The 15,350-nt window shown below is 49.2% G+C and overlaps 1 long non-coding RNA gene across 1 annotated transcript; it reads left to right on the plus strand.

The window, feature by feature from the left end:
• The first annotated feature begins 4,554 nt into the window (after window positions 1–4,554).
• On the plus strand, window positions 4,555–14,613 carry LOC125752411 (uncharacterized). The gene is made up of 5 exons (XR_007401864.1): window positions 4,555–5,177; window positions 5,410–5,591; window positions 7,149–7,279; window positions 9,384–9,492; window positions 9,882–14,613. It is a non-coding gene; the product is annotated as an uncharacterized LOC125752411 (long non-coding RNA).
• Window positions 14,614–15,350: the final 737 nt, after the last annotated feature.

The following is a 15,350-nucleotide window of genomic DNA, read 5'->3' on the forward strand; positions in this document are numbered from 1 at the left end:
AATCCCAGGCAGTGACGTTCCAGTGACTCAGCCTGGTAGGTGGAAGTGATTTTAAATAATGGCAGTATCAGTCGTCGTCCTCCTCCCGCTGTGTCACACATCACCAAACACAAGCGCTCAGCCCGGCGCCCACTGAGTCAGCTGCTCCAGTGAGACCGACAAGGACGGAAGGACCCGCGGATCACAGCGCATCCCTCTGAGCCCATGGGGTAAAGTGAGGCATCCATGGAGCAATGTCCTTCTCATCCCCAGGAACAAGCCCAGATAAACAAGGGGTGACAGAAAGGTCACTCTGTACATCCCCCAGGTTTCAACAGTCCCCCCAGAGTGAAGTGAGCGTAGCTACAGCTGCCACCATCAGGGGAGAGGCCACTTGAGTCAGTTACGAGGGGAAGTTAAAAGCATTTAGAAAGTGGTAGCATTTTAGAGAGAAAGAAAGTGCAGTGACTGGATTGGCAGCTTCAGATGTCTCTTTGTAGACAGAACAATAGGGGGATCGGCTCAGGAAAGGGGGTGCAGGTCGTGCGGGGGTTTGGAAATAATGAGTTTCTCTGTGGCCGCCGGTGGCGGTGGCGGTGGCGGTGGTGGCGTAGAGGTGGATTCGTTGAACCGCCCAGCCACCGTGCCTCCCCGTGCTCTCCTGGACCCCGGGTGCCCCTGAGGCGAGGGGTCAGTCGGGGACTTCGCTGGGGCTTCTGGAGGACTGCACGCACCAAACAAGAATCAAAGCGCTTTGAGCTAGCAGGGGGAGGAGGGGCGAGGGTGGTTTCTTAGGAGCAGCCACCTAATGAGTAAGAATGAGATGGGAAGGCTTGGAGAGAAGAGGGTAGCCCGCAGAGTCCAGCGCCAGAAGCCACAGGGGTTTGAAGCCTTCCGTTCCGTCCCTCAGCTTTACTCAGCCAGAGCCAGAGCCCCCAGATTGGGAGTGAGGACCCAGAACGATTTATTTTGTGTGCATCATTTTAAGGACACCCAGTGTGTACCGTTGGGACAAATACACATTAAAAACAGGTTCAGTTTTCTCTGCTAAAAATAAAGGAAGAGATTTCCCTTTCTCTCTCTCTTTCACTTTCCTTCTCCCCAAGCATTGACTTTAGGAAATTTGCCATGTGAGTACCTTCTCTCGTCTGAAAAATACACAGATTGTTTTGAGGATTAGGTTGGCATTTTGTCAGTGCTAGGGCCCAGGAGTGTCTTCCTCGGGGACCCAGGTACCATCTCTTTGAAATGTGAACATTGAGGGACATGGTGTTCTGTCTCTCGGCTTAGGGGGGAGGTGGGAGCTTCAGTGGGCACTTCCCTCTGAGCTGCAAAATAACCTCCTGTCATAAAGTAGGAGGAGGTTGTTTCTCCTCTGGTTAAAGCCAATTAGCTAGTGCAGAAGGTCCTCAATTACCAGGTAAAGTTAGGATGAACCACGTGTGACCAGTGGCGCTGTCCAGTCCCCTTTCTTGAGGACTAGTCATGGTTTATCTTGAGAAAATGTATGGAATGCGTGGTAAATGCACAGCTCTATGAAAAGGTGAGATTTCTTTCTTTCTCTGCAATTCCTAGTGGGTCGTCTATGCTGTGCATCACATTCTGGTTTAACGCTGATTCAGTAATAAAACTGATCTTGTTCTCTATATTACCTTTGTGGAGAGAATTTCTGGGTTGAGAGGGGATCCTGTGTTTGATTGCATTTCTCCATCGATACTCACTTTATATCTGTTCTGTGTCTGGCCTCCTGCACTCAGTCCATATTTCTAAGTGCAATATATGGCACCTTGGCTTTTTATAGATGAAGTTCTCTTAAAGGACCTAAACGTTTGCTAAGAGATGATTTTAAAGCTCAGTGAAGAAAGGATCAGATATAACTACTTTCATGTTGTGGTGGTTGCATAAGGTGCGGGGCTGGTCCGAGTTCATGCGGACTAGAGAAAGGTAAGGAAGCATTAAGTCCCTGTACTCTGGGACACTCCGTACCTGCTGCTCTGTCGCCTAGTCCACAGGAACCCACATCACTTGATTTTCACTGTTACAGCATTATAATTTTCTAATCACCTGCAATATTCACATATCCCCCAAGTTCCTGATCATGATCTGCATCATCACATTTGATAAATTCTTAAAAATGCAATTTGTGGGGCACCTGGGTGACTCAGTCAGTACAGCATCTGCCTTTGGCTCAGGTTATGATCCCAGGGTCCTGGGATTGAGCCCCATGGTGGGGAGGCTGCTTCTCCCTCTCCCTCTCCCTCTCCCTCTGCTGCATCCCTACTCATGCTCCCTCTCTCAAATAAATAAATTAAATCTATCAAAAATGCAATTTTTTCTCCTGGATGTATGTACAAGAGAAATAAGTGTATATTTCCACAGAAAGGCTCACACAGTAATTTTTTTAAAAAGATTTTATTTACTTATTCATGAGAGGCAAGACACAGGCTGAGGGAGAAGCAGGCTCCCTGTGGGGAGTCTGATGCAAAACCTGATCCCGGATCTCCCCAGGGCAGACACTCAACCTCTGAGCCACCCACGAATCCCGGCACAGTAATGTTCATAGCAGTTTTATTCATGCTATCTATGCAATGGGATGCCACTCAGCCACCAAACTCAACTCAACTCCTGTTACATTGATACATGATAGTGAATCTCAAAAACATTCCACTGAGCTAAAGGAGCCAGATACTGGGGCACCTGGGTGGCTGGGTGGTTGAGTATCTACCTTTGGCTCAGGGAGTGATCCTGGGGTCTTGGGGAGCCTGCTTCTTCCTCTGCCTGTGTCTCTGCCTCTCTCTCTGCGTGTCTCTCATGAATAAATAAATAAATAAATAAATAAATAAATAAATAAATAAATAAAACCTTTAAAAAAAATAAAGAAGCCAGACACAAGAGAGCACACACTGTGTGATTCCACTTACACCATATTCTACAATAAGTGAAACCAACTTCTAGTGATAGAAAGCAGCTCAGTGCCGGCCTGGGGTGGAGTGGGAGAGGTTGACTGTACGTGGGCACGAGGGACCTTTGTGGGATGGTGGAAATGTTTCTATTTCTCGATTAGGGTGGAGGTTGCACAGGTAAATCCATTTGTCAAAATTCGAACTATATACATAAAATGGCTGTAGTTAACTGTGCGTAAATAATTCAGTGAAGTTTATTCCAGAAATAGATTTTCCTGTACGCACACCATTTGAAATAAAAACACAAAATGCCGTTTGCTTTCTCAGCCACGGCGACCCGGTTGGCAGGAGGCTGGGAGCCGGGCCCTCTGGCAGCCCGTGCTTGTGGTGCTTGTGTCACAAGCCCAAGGCCGGGTTGTGGCCACCCTGGTCCGTGCGGGTCCGGGAGGCGGCAGAGGCCGGCTCACGGGAACGCGGCGGGAGCGCTGTGCGCCGGGGCCTTCCCCAGGGGCAGCCGGTGGGAAGAGGAGCGACACCCCCAGCCCGCAGGTCGGCGCGAGTCCTGCCGCTTTCACAGGAACTGCAGGGCCCTGATCCGCGCGCTTCCCAGTTGATGGGAAGATTAAGGGCTCCCTTCCCCAAGCGAGGGGGGACTGAGAACTCTCTTTAAATATTACATTTCTTTCCCCCCCCAAATGTCATTTGAGCTCCTCCCCACTGATTCATTTGAGAGAGATATGTCAGGTTCTGTATTGGTTGAGTCAGATCCTTCCTCAGAACAAAACCCTGTAGGGGACTGAGGAATCCCCACGTCTTATGCCTGTTTACCAGACGCGGAGGGAACACGTGCGTCCCTGTTACCTGAGCGGGGCCTCCCCCCGCCCCCCCCCGCCCCCCCCCCGGGGCCGGGCAGCCACGAGGCCCTCCTCGGGTTGGTTTTCCCACGCTCCGGGGTCTGGCAGGGAAAGACCGGCCGAAGGGTAGCTCATCAGGGGGCTCGCCGATGCCAGCATGGGATCCTCAGGGGATTTTTATTTATTTTATTCATTTTATTTATTTTTTAATTTTTTCTCGGGGGATTTTTAAAGAGGCCTCTGTAAATTCATCAACTTTCCTTCTGTCTCGGGAAGGCTTGGGGGAAGAAAGAGACGAAGGGGCGATGGGGGCGCTGCACCCACGGGCTGGGGACCCCGGGATCCCTGGCTGTCACCAGAAGCCAGCAGGGAGGCGGGCACAGCTTGGCCCTCGGAGCGCTCAGGAGCAAGCAATCCTGCCAACGCCGGATTTCAGACTCCGGCCTCCAGAGCTGCGGGGGAATAGTCCCCGTTGCCTGAGCGCCCGGTTTGTGGTACTTTGCCCTGGAAGCCCTCGCGAGCTGGTGCAGAGGGAGAAAGAGAGGCTGTGTGTGAGGAAAGGCCTAGGCCGTCGTAGCTGGAGGGGACGCGTGAGGACAAGGCCTCCGGCACCCTCCCTCGGGCGGGGCTGCGGGCGGCTGTGACCGGCTCGCGGCCGGCTCCTGCGCGGGAGCCTCCAGCCCCGCCCCCGGCCCCGGCCCCGGCCCCGCCCCGGCCCCGCCCCGGCCCCGCCCCGGCCCCGCCCCGGCCCCGCCCCGGCCCCGCCCCCGCCTCCAGCCCACCGGGCCTTTTACCACAGGAAGAGCTTTCAAGACTCATCCAAGAGACTGAGCAGAGCCCTGGGTCCCTCTCCTCTGGCCGCCTGGAGCTCTGGAGCTCTGGAGCTCACACTCCCACTTTGCCGGTCTGTAACAAGGCGGCGGGGCAGGGGCGAGCGCGACCATGCCGGGCCTGCCCATCTCCCTGGGTGCTGGCGGCGGACACAGGGAAGTGTGTGTGAAAGCGTCCTGTGAATCGCGCCCGCCAGGGAGTTAGAGGCACCTTCTGTTGTTTCAGAGCTTCGACAGAGATCCCAAAGGGAAAGAGAAAGAGGTGGCCGCTTATTTAGGCAGGGACACTAAGAGGTTATGAAATCAGCTTTGAGAGCTTCGGCTTGTCACCAACCTGGAGACCATAGAAGAGGAGGCTGGGGGTGCAGCTCGGGACAGAGAGCAGCCTCCGCGCGGGAGCTGTCGAGGGGGAGGCGCTGCTTCTCCCCCTTTGCCTCAGCCCATCCCCACAATAAGCCTAGTGAGTCTCTGTCTGGCTTCAGAGCCCACAGGAAGCCAGACAGGTGCCCTCTCGAGTTGGAAGGACAAAGGGACTGATACTTAAGCCACATTGCAAACCATGAATGCAGAGCCTGGTTGGAGCCGTCTGTGGTGGCAGGACAAGGAGAGAGGTACAGGGCAATGAGGGCCCAAAGGGGGGCTACTTACAGCTGCTTGAGGACCCCACAGAAGTGAGCTGGTACTGGCTTTCCTTAAAGGGGACTCTGCCCTGAAGGACCATTTGCAAGGCAAGGTGACCCCAGCCGTGTGACTCAGGATGGGGTAGACCTCAGAAGCCGGGGACCGGGGATAGTTACACGTGGGCAGCTCAAGGAACATCCCCTGTCTGATATTCCTTCACAGAGAGACCTCCGGGGAATCTGCAGAAGCTCCATGTGGGGCAGAGTACCCGTTCAGGCAGGCCACACCCCTGGGCCTTGGCCCCAGACGCGAACCGACCAAGTGCTGTCCTGGGGCTTGCTACCCTTCACCACTCCCCCGTCCCTGTTCCGAGTCTGGGGGTGCCAGAACAGTTCTGGAGCATGGTGAGCAGTGGGGGGAGAAGTCCACCATGTTATTCTTCTTCTGCTTAGAGTTTCTTAGCCTGGGTCTGTCCTGAGTTTTAAACTGGTTGTGGGATTATACCTTTGATAGTAGACTGAATTGGACTTTCCAATATCTGAAGAGACTATTCACCAGTCAACAGAGTGACTGGAAAAGCTGTGGGACTTCTCTGAGTATTCATCCAGGGACAGGGAAGCACAACCCGACAGCAGTTGCTTAAAGAATCAAGATTTTTTTCTGTTTGTACCATATCTTTCAACTTATTCTAACAAAGAGGTTATAGTTAGATAAATGTTCACCTTAGAACCTCTTTTCCTGGGAATACAAGGATCAACAGAGCCCACTCTTCTTATTGTAGCTAAGGGAATATCCACATAAAGGGCAGGCCATTAATTGTCTTTAGATTGAATCCTGAGCTAGCAATGAAAACATAGGTTTCCATTAAGCATTTCTATTTGCATTCAAGGAAGGAAAAGTGACTATTCCTTAAATTATACTTTGCATGATGTTTGTGATATAACTGGATAAAATTACAATTGGCATATGTTTTTAGGCAATTTGAAATGGATAGGAATCCATTAAATCATAAAATAGTGTTAGAACAGCCTTATGTTTACAAAGAATCTAATGTGTGTGTTAAGTACCACAAATTCTAGTACTCACATCTGGTAATGTATTACTCTTGGTGTTAGTCAAGACTTCTTTGGTTGGGAGTAACAGAAACCCAACTCAGACTAGTTTCTGAAAGAGAAAGCATTGGTTCATAGAGATGGGAAGTCCCAGGGTGGATCTGGTTTCAGACATGGCTGGATGTAGGGCTGCTTCTCTCTCTCTCAGCTCTGCTAGTTACGCTTTCACTTCATTCAACAAACTTTCTCCAGTGTGGTGGGAGAGAATATCTCCTGGCCCCCCTCTATCCCCCATGCTCAGCCACCACAGTAGACAGTGAACTGGTCTCAGCAGTGTCCATGTAGCCATAAGCCCCAAAGACAACCAGGTCATATTCCACCCCAAACCAACCTTGTTAGCTAAAAGATGGGAAGCTCTGATTGGCCAGCTTGGGTCATAGGACCATCTCTGTCAAAAGAGGCTGTTGCACAATAGTTGATGGTCCATTAGGAACTCACAGAATGGTCAAAAAGTTACTGGTAGAAGGGGTGAAATAGTATACTGCCCTTAGCACATGACAAGCTCTATTTTCTTCTTTATCCACAGACTATTCAGTTAGCACTTTCTAGGTCTAGAGTCCAAGTGACATCCCTTCACCCTGTGCTACTGTTTTCTGATTCTACTTAGAGGCAGTCTACCCATCTGAGCCCAAACCATGGAGAGAGACCCTATTTTATGTATGTGTAGCTTTCTCCTTAAAAACATCAGAGTGTTATCTTTTAAATCCATCTATCATTTATTTATACATTATTTATACACATTTTTAGTTTTCTGTGAGAACAACTCATATAGTTTGTTTTCCTGACCCAATTGAATGATACACATCTCTAGGGCTGGCTGTGAATGATGAAATTTTGTTCTTGATTCAGGACACCTCCTCTCAGGGCTCTGGCTTCCAGATCTCCCTGCAGCTACGTGATGCCCCAGGCTCCACACCACCCTGCCAACCTTCCATTCTTTCCTCTCCATCAGCCACACCCAAGGGGCTTCATCCTGGCAGGTAACTATGCCTGGTCACAGATGTTGATAAGGTAACCTAAGCCCCTAGTTTGCTAGCTAGTTGAAATATTTCTCTCCCAGATAACCTACTTCCTTGGTTTAGATAAACAGGCTTCTTAAGAAGGCCTTTAGGGGATGTCAGAGATGGAGGAGATCCCAGTCCCAGGAGCTAACCAGTGGCTTCCATGCGCTTAGACACAGTTATCTACTCTGTCCACGTGTGACACAATATGAGGGTGCTTGCGTTTTCCTTCCTCCTTTGACACCTTCCCATTTGGGCCAATGGGAAGGTTAAAGCACAATCAGGCTAATGCACTGTGACATTGGTTAGTATGCTAGAGCAAGGCTGCCAGAGCCTCAAAGATGTTGTTAGAAATAGAACATTGTTTTTAGCTGGTACAGATAAATTAGTTTAATTTTCTCAAGCAGTTGGTTTGAACAAAATTTACTAAGCTTTGTTTTGAGTAATTCAATGCAATTTGAACTATGAGTTGTGTGTAACTCTTGTACATTTGATCATGAGCAACAATCCCTCCTTCCCCTTTTGGTGGAAAAGGATTTTATCTTCTGTGATTCTTTCAGATCCCCCATATCATGTCTATTTTCTTGCTCAGCTCCTAAACCTATAATTCACTCAGCCAATTCGGTGTTTAAAAGTATTTCAAAATAGTATATGGAAGTCACAAAACACATGGTAGGTGCTCAGTAAGAACACTGTGTCAGATTGTATTTTCCCAAAATGGTCATAATAGTCTTTCCCACCCCACATCTTCTTTGAGAACCTTGCCACTCCCCCATCAAGAGGTAAGGACTATGCTCCCTCCCCTTGAACCTGGATGGGCTTTTGTGATTGCCTTGACCAGAAGAGTATGGAGGAAGAGATGCCCTGAGACTTCTGCTGCTAGGTCTCACTCTCTCTCCACTTTCTCTGGAGCCCCAAGTCTCCATGTGAGAAGTATGGCTTCTTGAAGCCACCATGCTGGAGAGTCCATAGAGCAAATAGACACATGTCTCATGGAGACGGAATATGGTGGCTAAGGAGCCCTGCTCTTTCGCTGTTAGCTCTTCTTCCAGTCTTCCCAGCCCACGTGTCAGACACATGAGTGAACCTCCACGGGGTTCTAGCACCACTCACCATCTGGCTGTAACTAGCCAGGGACCGGACCCTAAGGGAGAACCCCCAAGTCTGTGAGGTAATGATAAATTATATAATATTATATAATATATAATATATACAATTAATAAATATAAATTAAGCTTTGGGATGATTTGCCACGTCACAATGGCTGATACAACATTTAATATTTGGCAAGTACTGACTGCATCAAGCCTTGTGCTAGGTACTTGGTAGGGATTACTTCATTTAAGCCTGACTATTTGTATGAGAGAAGCATTTTTACTCACCCTCAGAGAAGCTAAGTGATCTGTCTAAGATCACACAACAATGGATGACAGGAGGACCAGGGGTCCAAGCACCCAACCACCAAGACCTGCACATGTAGCATTCCCTTTGTTTATGACTCTTCTGCTGGGTGGTAGCATCTCCTCTGACCTCATGCATGTGTTGCTCTGTCACCCAGCAGCTAGAAGCAGAATGTGTGAGCAGAGGCGGGGTCAGCAGGGCCTCAACAGATCCAAGGTGATCACTTCCAGCGAATTCCCAAACCCCAATGTTATAGTTTTATACCTTCAGCTTTCAGACTGTGCGTAGTATTTTTTTTTAAGATTTTTTTAAAGATTTAAAGTCTCATGACTTATTTACTCATGAGAGACGCAGAGAGGAGAGAGAGAGAGAGAGAGAGAGAGAGACATGCAGAGGGAGAAGCAGGCTCCACGCAGGGAGCCCGATGTGGGACTCGATCTCGGGTCTCCAGGACCACACCCTGGGCTGAAGGCAGCGCTAAACTGCTGAGCCACCCAGGCTACCCTGTGTGTAGTATTTTTTAAAAATCCCAATGGGTGATGGCATTGCGGGGGGGGGGGGGGACATATTATATCATATTAGTCATTTATACTCAGCAAGGCTGAGTTTATAGGAAGCTTTCCTGTTAGAAGATTTTATTTTATTTTATTTTTTAAAGATTTCATTTATTTATTCATGATAGACATAGAGAGAGAAGAGAGGCAGAGACACAGGCAAAGAAGCAGGCTCCATGCCGGGAGCCTGATGCGGGACTCGATCCCAGGACTCCAGGATCATGCCCTGGGCCAAAGGTAGGTGCTAAAATGCTGAGCCACCCAGGGATCCCCTGTTAGAAGATTTTAATGGCAGCTGGGGGTAAAGGAGGGAAAGAAGAAGAAGGAAGGAAGGAAGAGAGAGAAGGAAGGAAAGAAATAAAACGGTGAAAATGTGGAACAGATACTGAAGAGGAAAATGATTCAGAGATTGGGGTACCAGAGACAAAGATTCATTACTGTATGAATATATTTATTCACTGTCATTCATTTTTAAAACTTTTATTTTATTGTCACTCAAAAATTGTATCAAATGTCCACAATATGCCCAACTGTACATTAAATGTGAAGCATGGATATTTCCTACCCTCAGCTCATAGGAATAGAGATGCTTACAATGTATTACTGGAACTCTTCCTCTTCGATAGGCAGAAAGACCAGGGAAGGTTTCCTGAAGGAGGTGACAGCTGAGCTGAAGCTTAAAGGACAGACAGCAGTTCAGCAGGCCAACAGGAGGTGGAAGGTATCAGGTGGAGGGACCAACATGAGCAAGGGCATGGAATGGTATATGTGGGGGCCACGAGCAGTTCGGAGGTGCTGGAAGGTAAGGTTCGAGTCAGGTTGTGCTGAGAGATGAGCCTGGCTCAAAGGTCATGGAGAGGGCTGTGGCGGTCATTTACAGAGCTTGAATTTTGTCCTTGAATGATGTGGAGCTGCTGAAGTGTCTTCAGGAGGCTCCAAAGAATCACTCTTCACCAGCTCTCCCTCCCACTTCTGACAAGCTTTGCCTGACAGGATTTGTTGTCCAAATTTTACAAATTGAAGACCTCCTCTTAAAATCAAACTTGTTCAAATTCTAATGGCAAAATCAGTGGGGACTATGACCTACCAGGGTGAGGAAAGTTTCCCTGCAGTGCCTACAGGTCTTATTCTGTAAGATCAGCAAGCCCAGCTGGGTGTCCACCTAGAAGAGATGGTGTTGTTTCTAACCACTAGCATATGTCTCAAGGCAGGGCTCAATGCACTTTTACACACTTAAATGCTCAGAGAAACAAAAAAGAGGTTATTAAAAACCAGCAGCACAAATGAGATGAGGAAAAGCTGGGATATGGGCACCTGGGTCCAGAGAATCAGCCACATACCAATGTAGGGAGGGCTGGGCAAAGGGAGGTAAGGCCCCAGCAGCAGGCCCTACGAGATGGGGGGCTGAGAGGGAGGGGAGACAGAGGTAAACCAAAGGGAGGAAAGACCTAGAGTCTCAGATGACAAAGCCAAGACTGTCGAGGCCTGAGATTGGTAAACCCTAGTTTCCAGGAGTTTGGCTGGAGCAAGCCACCACACGGATGCAGTCCGCATGCTGGGGTATCAGGCTTGGCTCTCTTCACCTCTGAGCTGTGGAGGCTGGTGAGTGTAGGATGGTGGCTACAGGTGTCCATGGCCCCTTCTTCAGCTTTTCCTTCTTTAAATTCCTTTGACAATACCCCAGTCACCCATTTGCCACTTATAAAGTGTTCCCTTAAATGGTTAATTAATTTTTTACTATAGCTGGTTAGTTGACCTTTTACTATAAATACTAACTCTGGGACTAGACCATAAACTCCTTCAAGGCAGAAGTCTTGCTTTAAATATTTTGTGTCCCCATTCATCACCGGTTCAAAATGAGGTATGCCGGCCAGGTAGGCTCTAGGGGGCTGGATTATGGAGAAGGAGCAGGTCTACCCTCAGGCTGCTCATGATCTGCCTGGGGAGATAGGTAAGCCAACGGAAGACTTTGCCTGTATTTGCTTTGGGCTACACACTCGTGGTTTGGGCCATCTTGGATCTATCTCTCCACCGTCTCTTGGAAACTGTGTCTTGCCCTGAGGGGTTTTCTCCATCCCGCATCAGAGGGGGCACCCATAGTCTAGGCTGCGATCCTGCACTCATTTCCATGATTAGGCATGTGACCAATGGGGTTGGCCTGTGAGGGGTCAGGTGCCTGCTTTCCTGCTGAACTTGAACCTGGGAGGGAAGGAGGCAGGAAGCTGCTCTAGCTGCATGCCTCCCGTGCTGGAGCCTGTAATTCTTCACTTCTAGTCAGGCTGAGTTGAATTCTCTATAGAAACCAATAGAAAATATAGAGAGGTATTATGAGAGGAGGTGTTACGGGGTCATATACAATTACACGTCACGAGTGTATGTGTATGTGTGTGTGTGAAAAACTGTGTGTGTGCGTGTGTGTGTGTGTGTGTGTGTGTGTGTGTGTGTGTAGGTTTCTGGGAGGAAGTGATACCTGACCTGAATCTTGAAAGACTGGTAGGAGTTAAACAAAGCTGTTCCAGTCAGAGTGGCAGGTCTGCGCTTGCATCCTCAATGCAATGAATCAGTGGAGGTGAAATTCCAGAGGCTTTAAGGGCCTCTGCACTGTGTTCCAGCTCCAGCATGTCCCCAAACATCCATGGAGGGGAAGTGCTTTCAAAAGACGGGCTGAAGGGCGCCTGGGTGGCTCAGTTGGTTCAGCGTCTGCCTTTGGCTCAGGTCATGATCCCAGGGTCCTGGGATGGAGCCTAGTGTCGGGCTCCCTGCTCAACGGAGAGCCTTCTCCCTCTCCCTCTCCCTGCTGCTCTGCTCACTTGTGTGCGCACTCTCTCTGTCAAAAAAATAAATAAAATCAAGAAGAAGAAGCAGAAGAAGAAGAAGAAGAAGAAGAAGAAGAAGAAGAAGAAGAAGAAGAAGAGGAGGAGGAGGAGGAGGAGGAGGAAGAGGAGGAGGAGGAGGGAGAAAACTATGAACAAAATTGCTCTACTTTGGGCTTTGCTGGTTTTCTCTGGGCCTTTAATATGTAAATACGCATCCAGCAATAGAATCCTTTGTCTGCGGAGCACAAAGTATGCTGTCTGTGTTGAAGAGTTTTAGAAAGTTTATAAAGTGCACTTTTCTATGAAGTGTGGAGTAATCATTCAGTAACACCTCCTGCCATTCTGGGTGTAATTGGTGGCATTGTTGCAAAACTTTGATTACATTGTACCAAAGACAACAATAATGTGATTGAGCAGGTAAGGAAGAGCATGATGGGTTACGGAGACTTGTCAATAGTTCCTGCATAATTCAGCCTTTCTCCATGTTGCTTATGAACGGCTCCGACGCAGGCATTATTCCGAAATCCCTGGAATCCAGTGTGGATGGCCTGGACCGCTGGAATGTGCCATGACAGGGGATGCATATTGGCTCAGCTGGTGGAAAGCTCCTAGAGATGAGCCCATTTTTATTAATTATGCTACGGGCTTCTGCAGAGCCCCAGCAAGAGATTGTGTAGAGGGACAGGCAGTGGCAGGATCCACCAGTTGAGATTTCATCCTCAGGGTAATAGGAAGCCTTTGGAGGCTCTTAACCAGTGGGTGTGATAATCAGGTATATTTTAGAGGATGTGAGGTGGGGCTGGTGCTAGAGACAAAGAAACTAGTTAGGAAGCTATTTCAGTAATGGGGGAAGCAATCATAGAGGGCTGAACTGAGTAAGTGGTGTTAGGAATGGGCAGAAGGCACAGCCTGAGACATTTAGGATGCAGAATTAATTGACTTGGCTCTGGAGCAGCTGTGGGGATGGTGAGAAGGGGGAAGTGGGGAGTGGGAGGCAACCCACAACTTCTGGCTCGTTCAACCATGTGGACAGCTGTGGCTCTACAGTTGGCAGGCAGCCTGGTATGGAGGGAGCACGGCACAAAAGAGCTCAGTTTGAATCCTGGCTGTCAACTACTTAGTGCAAGTACGTCAGCATCTCTGTGCCTTGATTTCTTCATCTGTAAAACGGGACGGTAGTCCCCCTATCTTGCCAGGATAAAATGGCACACAGTGTGCTGGAGAAGTGGAGGCTACTGCTCCCAAGACAGGAAGCAGAGAGGAGAAGCGGTTTAAGGAGAGTGTCATTTTAGAGACGTTGCCCTTGAGGTGACTTGGGCGGCAACATGGGGATGTCTGTAGGATATGAGATATCTGAGTATGGAACTCAGAAGAAGGCCTGGCTGGGCAGAGAAACAGGGAGCCATCAACCTTTCAGAATTAGACCAAGGTAGGGCAGTAAAGGAGAACAGCCCAAGAGAGAACCAACAGGGCCTACTGTAGGTTCTAACGGAGGCTATGGGGTGCACCACCATTTGGGGCCACACAAAGGCACGGACAGGAGCCCCCTCATCCATGGTTTCACTTTCCGTGGTTACAGTTCCCCAAAGTCCACCGTGGCCATGGGCAGATAGATGATCTTCCTGGGGAATCATCACAGGATCCATAGTAGCCTAACCCTGCATCACTGTGCCTGCGTCATTGACATGACTTCATCTCCTCACGTAGGCGTTTTATCATCTCCCATCCTCTGAAGGACAGGAGTGAGTACATGCAGTAAGATATTCTGAAAGAGAGAGACCACATTCACATAACTTTTATTATAGCACACTGCTGCAATTGTTCTATTATTGTTGCTATTAATCTCTTGCTGTACCTGATTTATAGATTAAATTGCATCATAGGTACGTCCCTCAGGAAACGCCATGGTGTGTATAGGTTCAGTACTATCCTCCGTTTTAAGCATCACTGGGGTCTTGCAGGGTGGCCCCTGCTGATAAGGGCGCAGCTACTGTAACACTGAGGAATCAGAAGGAAGCACAAATTGGAGTCCGAGGGCCTGGATTTGAGTCTCAGCTCCCCTTCTTACTGGCTGTGTGGTCCCAGGTAACCCACGTAACCTCTCAGGCCTCAGTTTTCTCACCTACAAAATGGGAATGCTACTGATAATAGCCACTTCAGGAGACTGTGGTAAACTAAGGTATATGAGCTTGTGTTTTAAACTAGAAAGCTTTATAAGCGGTTCCAGGTGATCATTTCCCCCCTGGACTGAATCAGCCTGGTTCTAAGAACAAGGTAACTTTAAGAGGGACTCTGTGGCTCTGGCCTCCCTTGCTTGGTAGGAGTTCCAGTCCATTTAAATTCCTCCCAAGCAGTTCTGAAATCACTGGGCTAGAGGTGCCACCAAAGCACCTGTTTTGAGCAGCCTGGGTGGCTCAGCGGTTTGGCACCTACCTTTGGCCCAGGGCGTGATCCTGGAGACCCGGGATCGAGTCCCACGTCAGGCTCCCTGCATGGAGCCTGCTTCTCCCTCTGCTTGTGTCTCTGCTTCTCTCTCTTTCTCTGTGTCTCTCATGAATAAATAAACATAATAATAAAATGTCAAAGCATCTGTTTTGCTCTGAGCAAGGGGTTCCAAGCCCTTCCAGGGAAATGGCCCCTTATACACAGGCCCTCCCATTCTCACTCACTTGACCCTATACCTTGGCTACACCTGGTGGGACTAAGGGTGGGCCCTGCTCCCAGGGTATCTGATGGGTCCAGGCACTGGAGCCCCTGCCCCTCTCCTGTGCAGAGACTGGACTCAGGTGCCCCAGATGGAAGTGGGAGCCTGGGGGGCAGAGTGAGGGTAGCTCAAGGCACACCTCACCCCCTGTGAGGGCAAAGGCACCTGGTGCCTGGGAGAAGCTGCTCTGCCTCCTGCTTTCCTCCAGCTGTTTTCAGTTTCCCTTCTTCCCTGCCTTCACTGTGAACTCCCCCTGTATGGGGGAACCTCAAGGTACTGCTGTCTGTTCCAGCTTAGAGGAGCCTGATTGCCAGGAGATCATCTCAGGGGCGCTCCGGAGCTGTGGAGTTTGCTCAAATAGCATCAGCTACTCTATTTGAAAAATGGAAACACATGAAGTGTGCTGACAGGGGGCTGGTGAACAGGATCACAGCATCCACGCACAGTAAGATCTTACAGCTGGCAAGCAGCACAAGGGAGCCCTTCCCGTACTGATACAGAGTGGTACACCGAACATTTTCCTCAGCAAAAAGTGTGAGGTTCAGAACAGTATGTATAATCTGCTATCACTTGGG

This window comes from Canis lupus, chromosome 13 (assembly GCF_003254725.2).
Source record: "Canis lupus dingo isolate Sandy chromosome 13, ASM325472v2, whole genome shotgun sequence".
Taxonomy (NCBI): domain Eukaryota; kingdom Metazoa; phylum Chordata; class Mammalia; order Carnivora; family Canidae; genus Canis; species Canis lupus.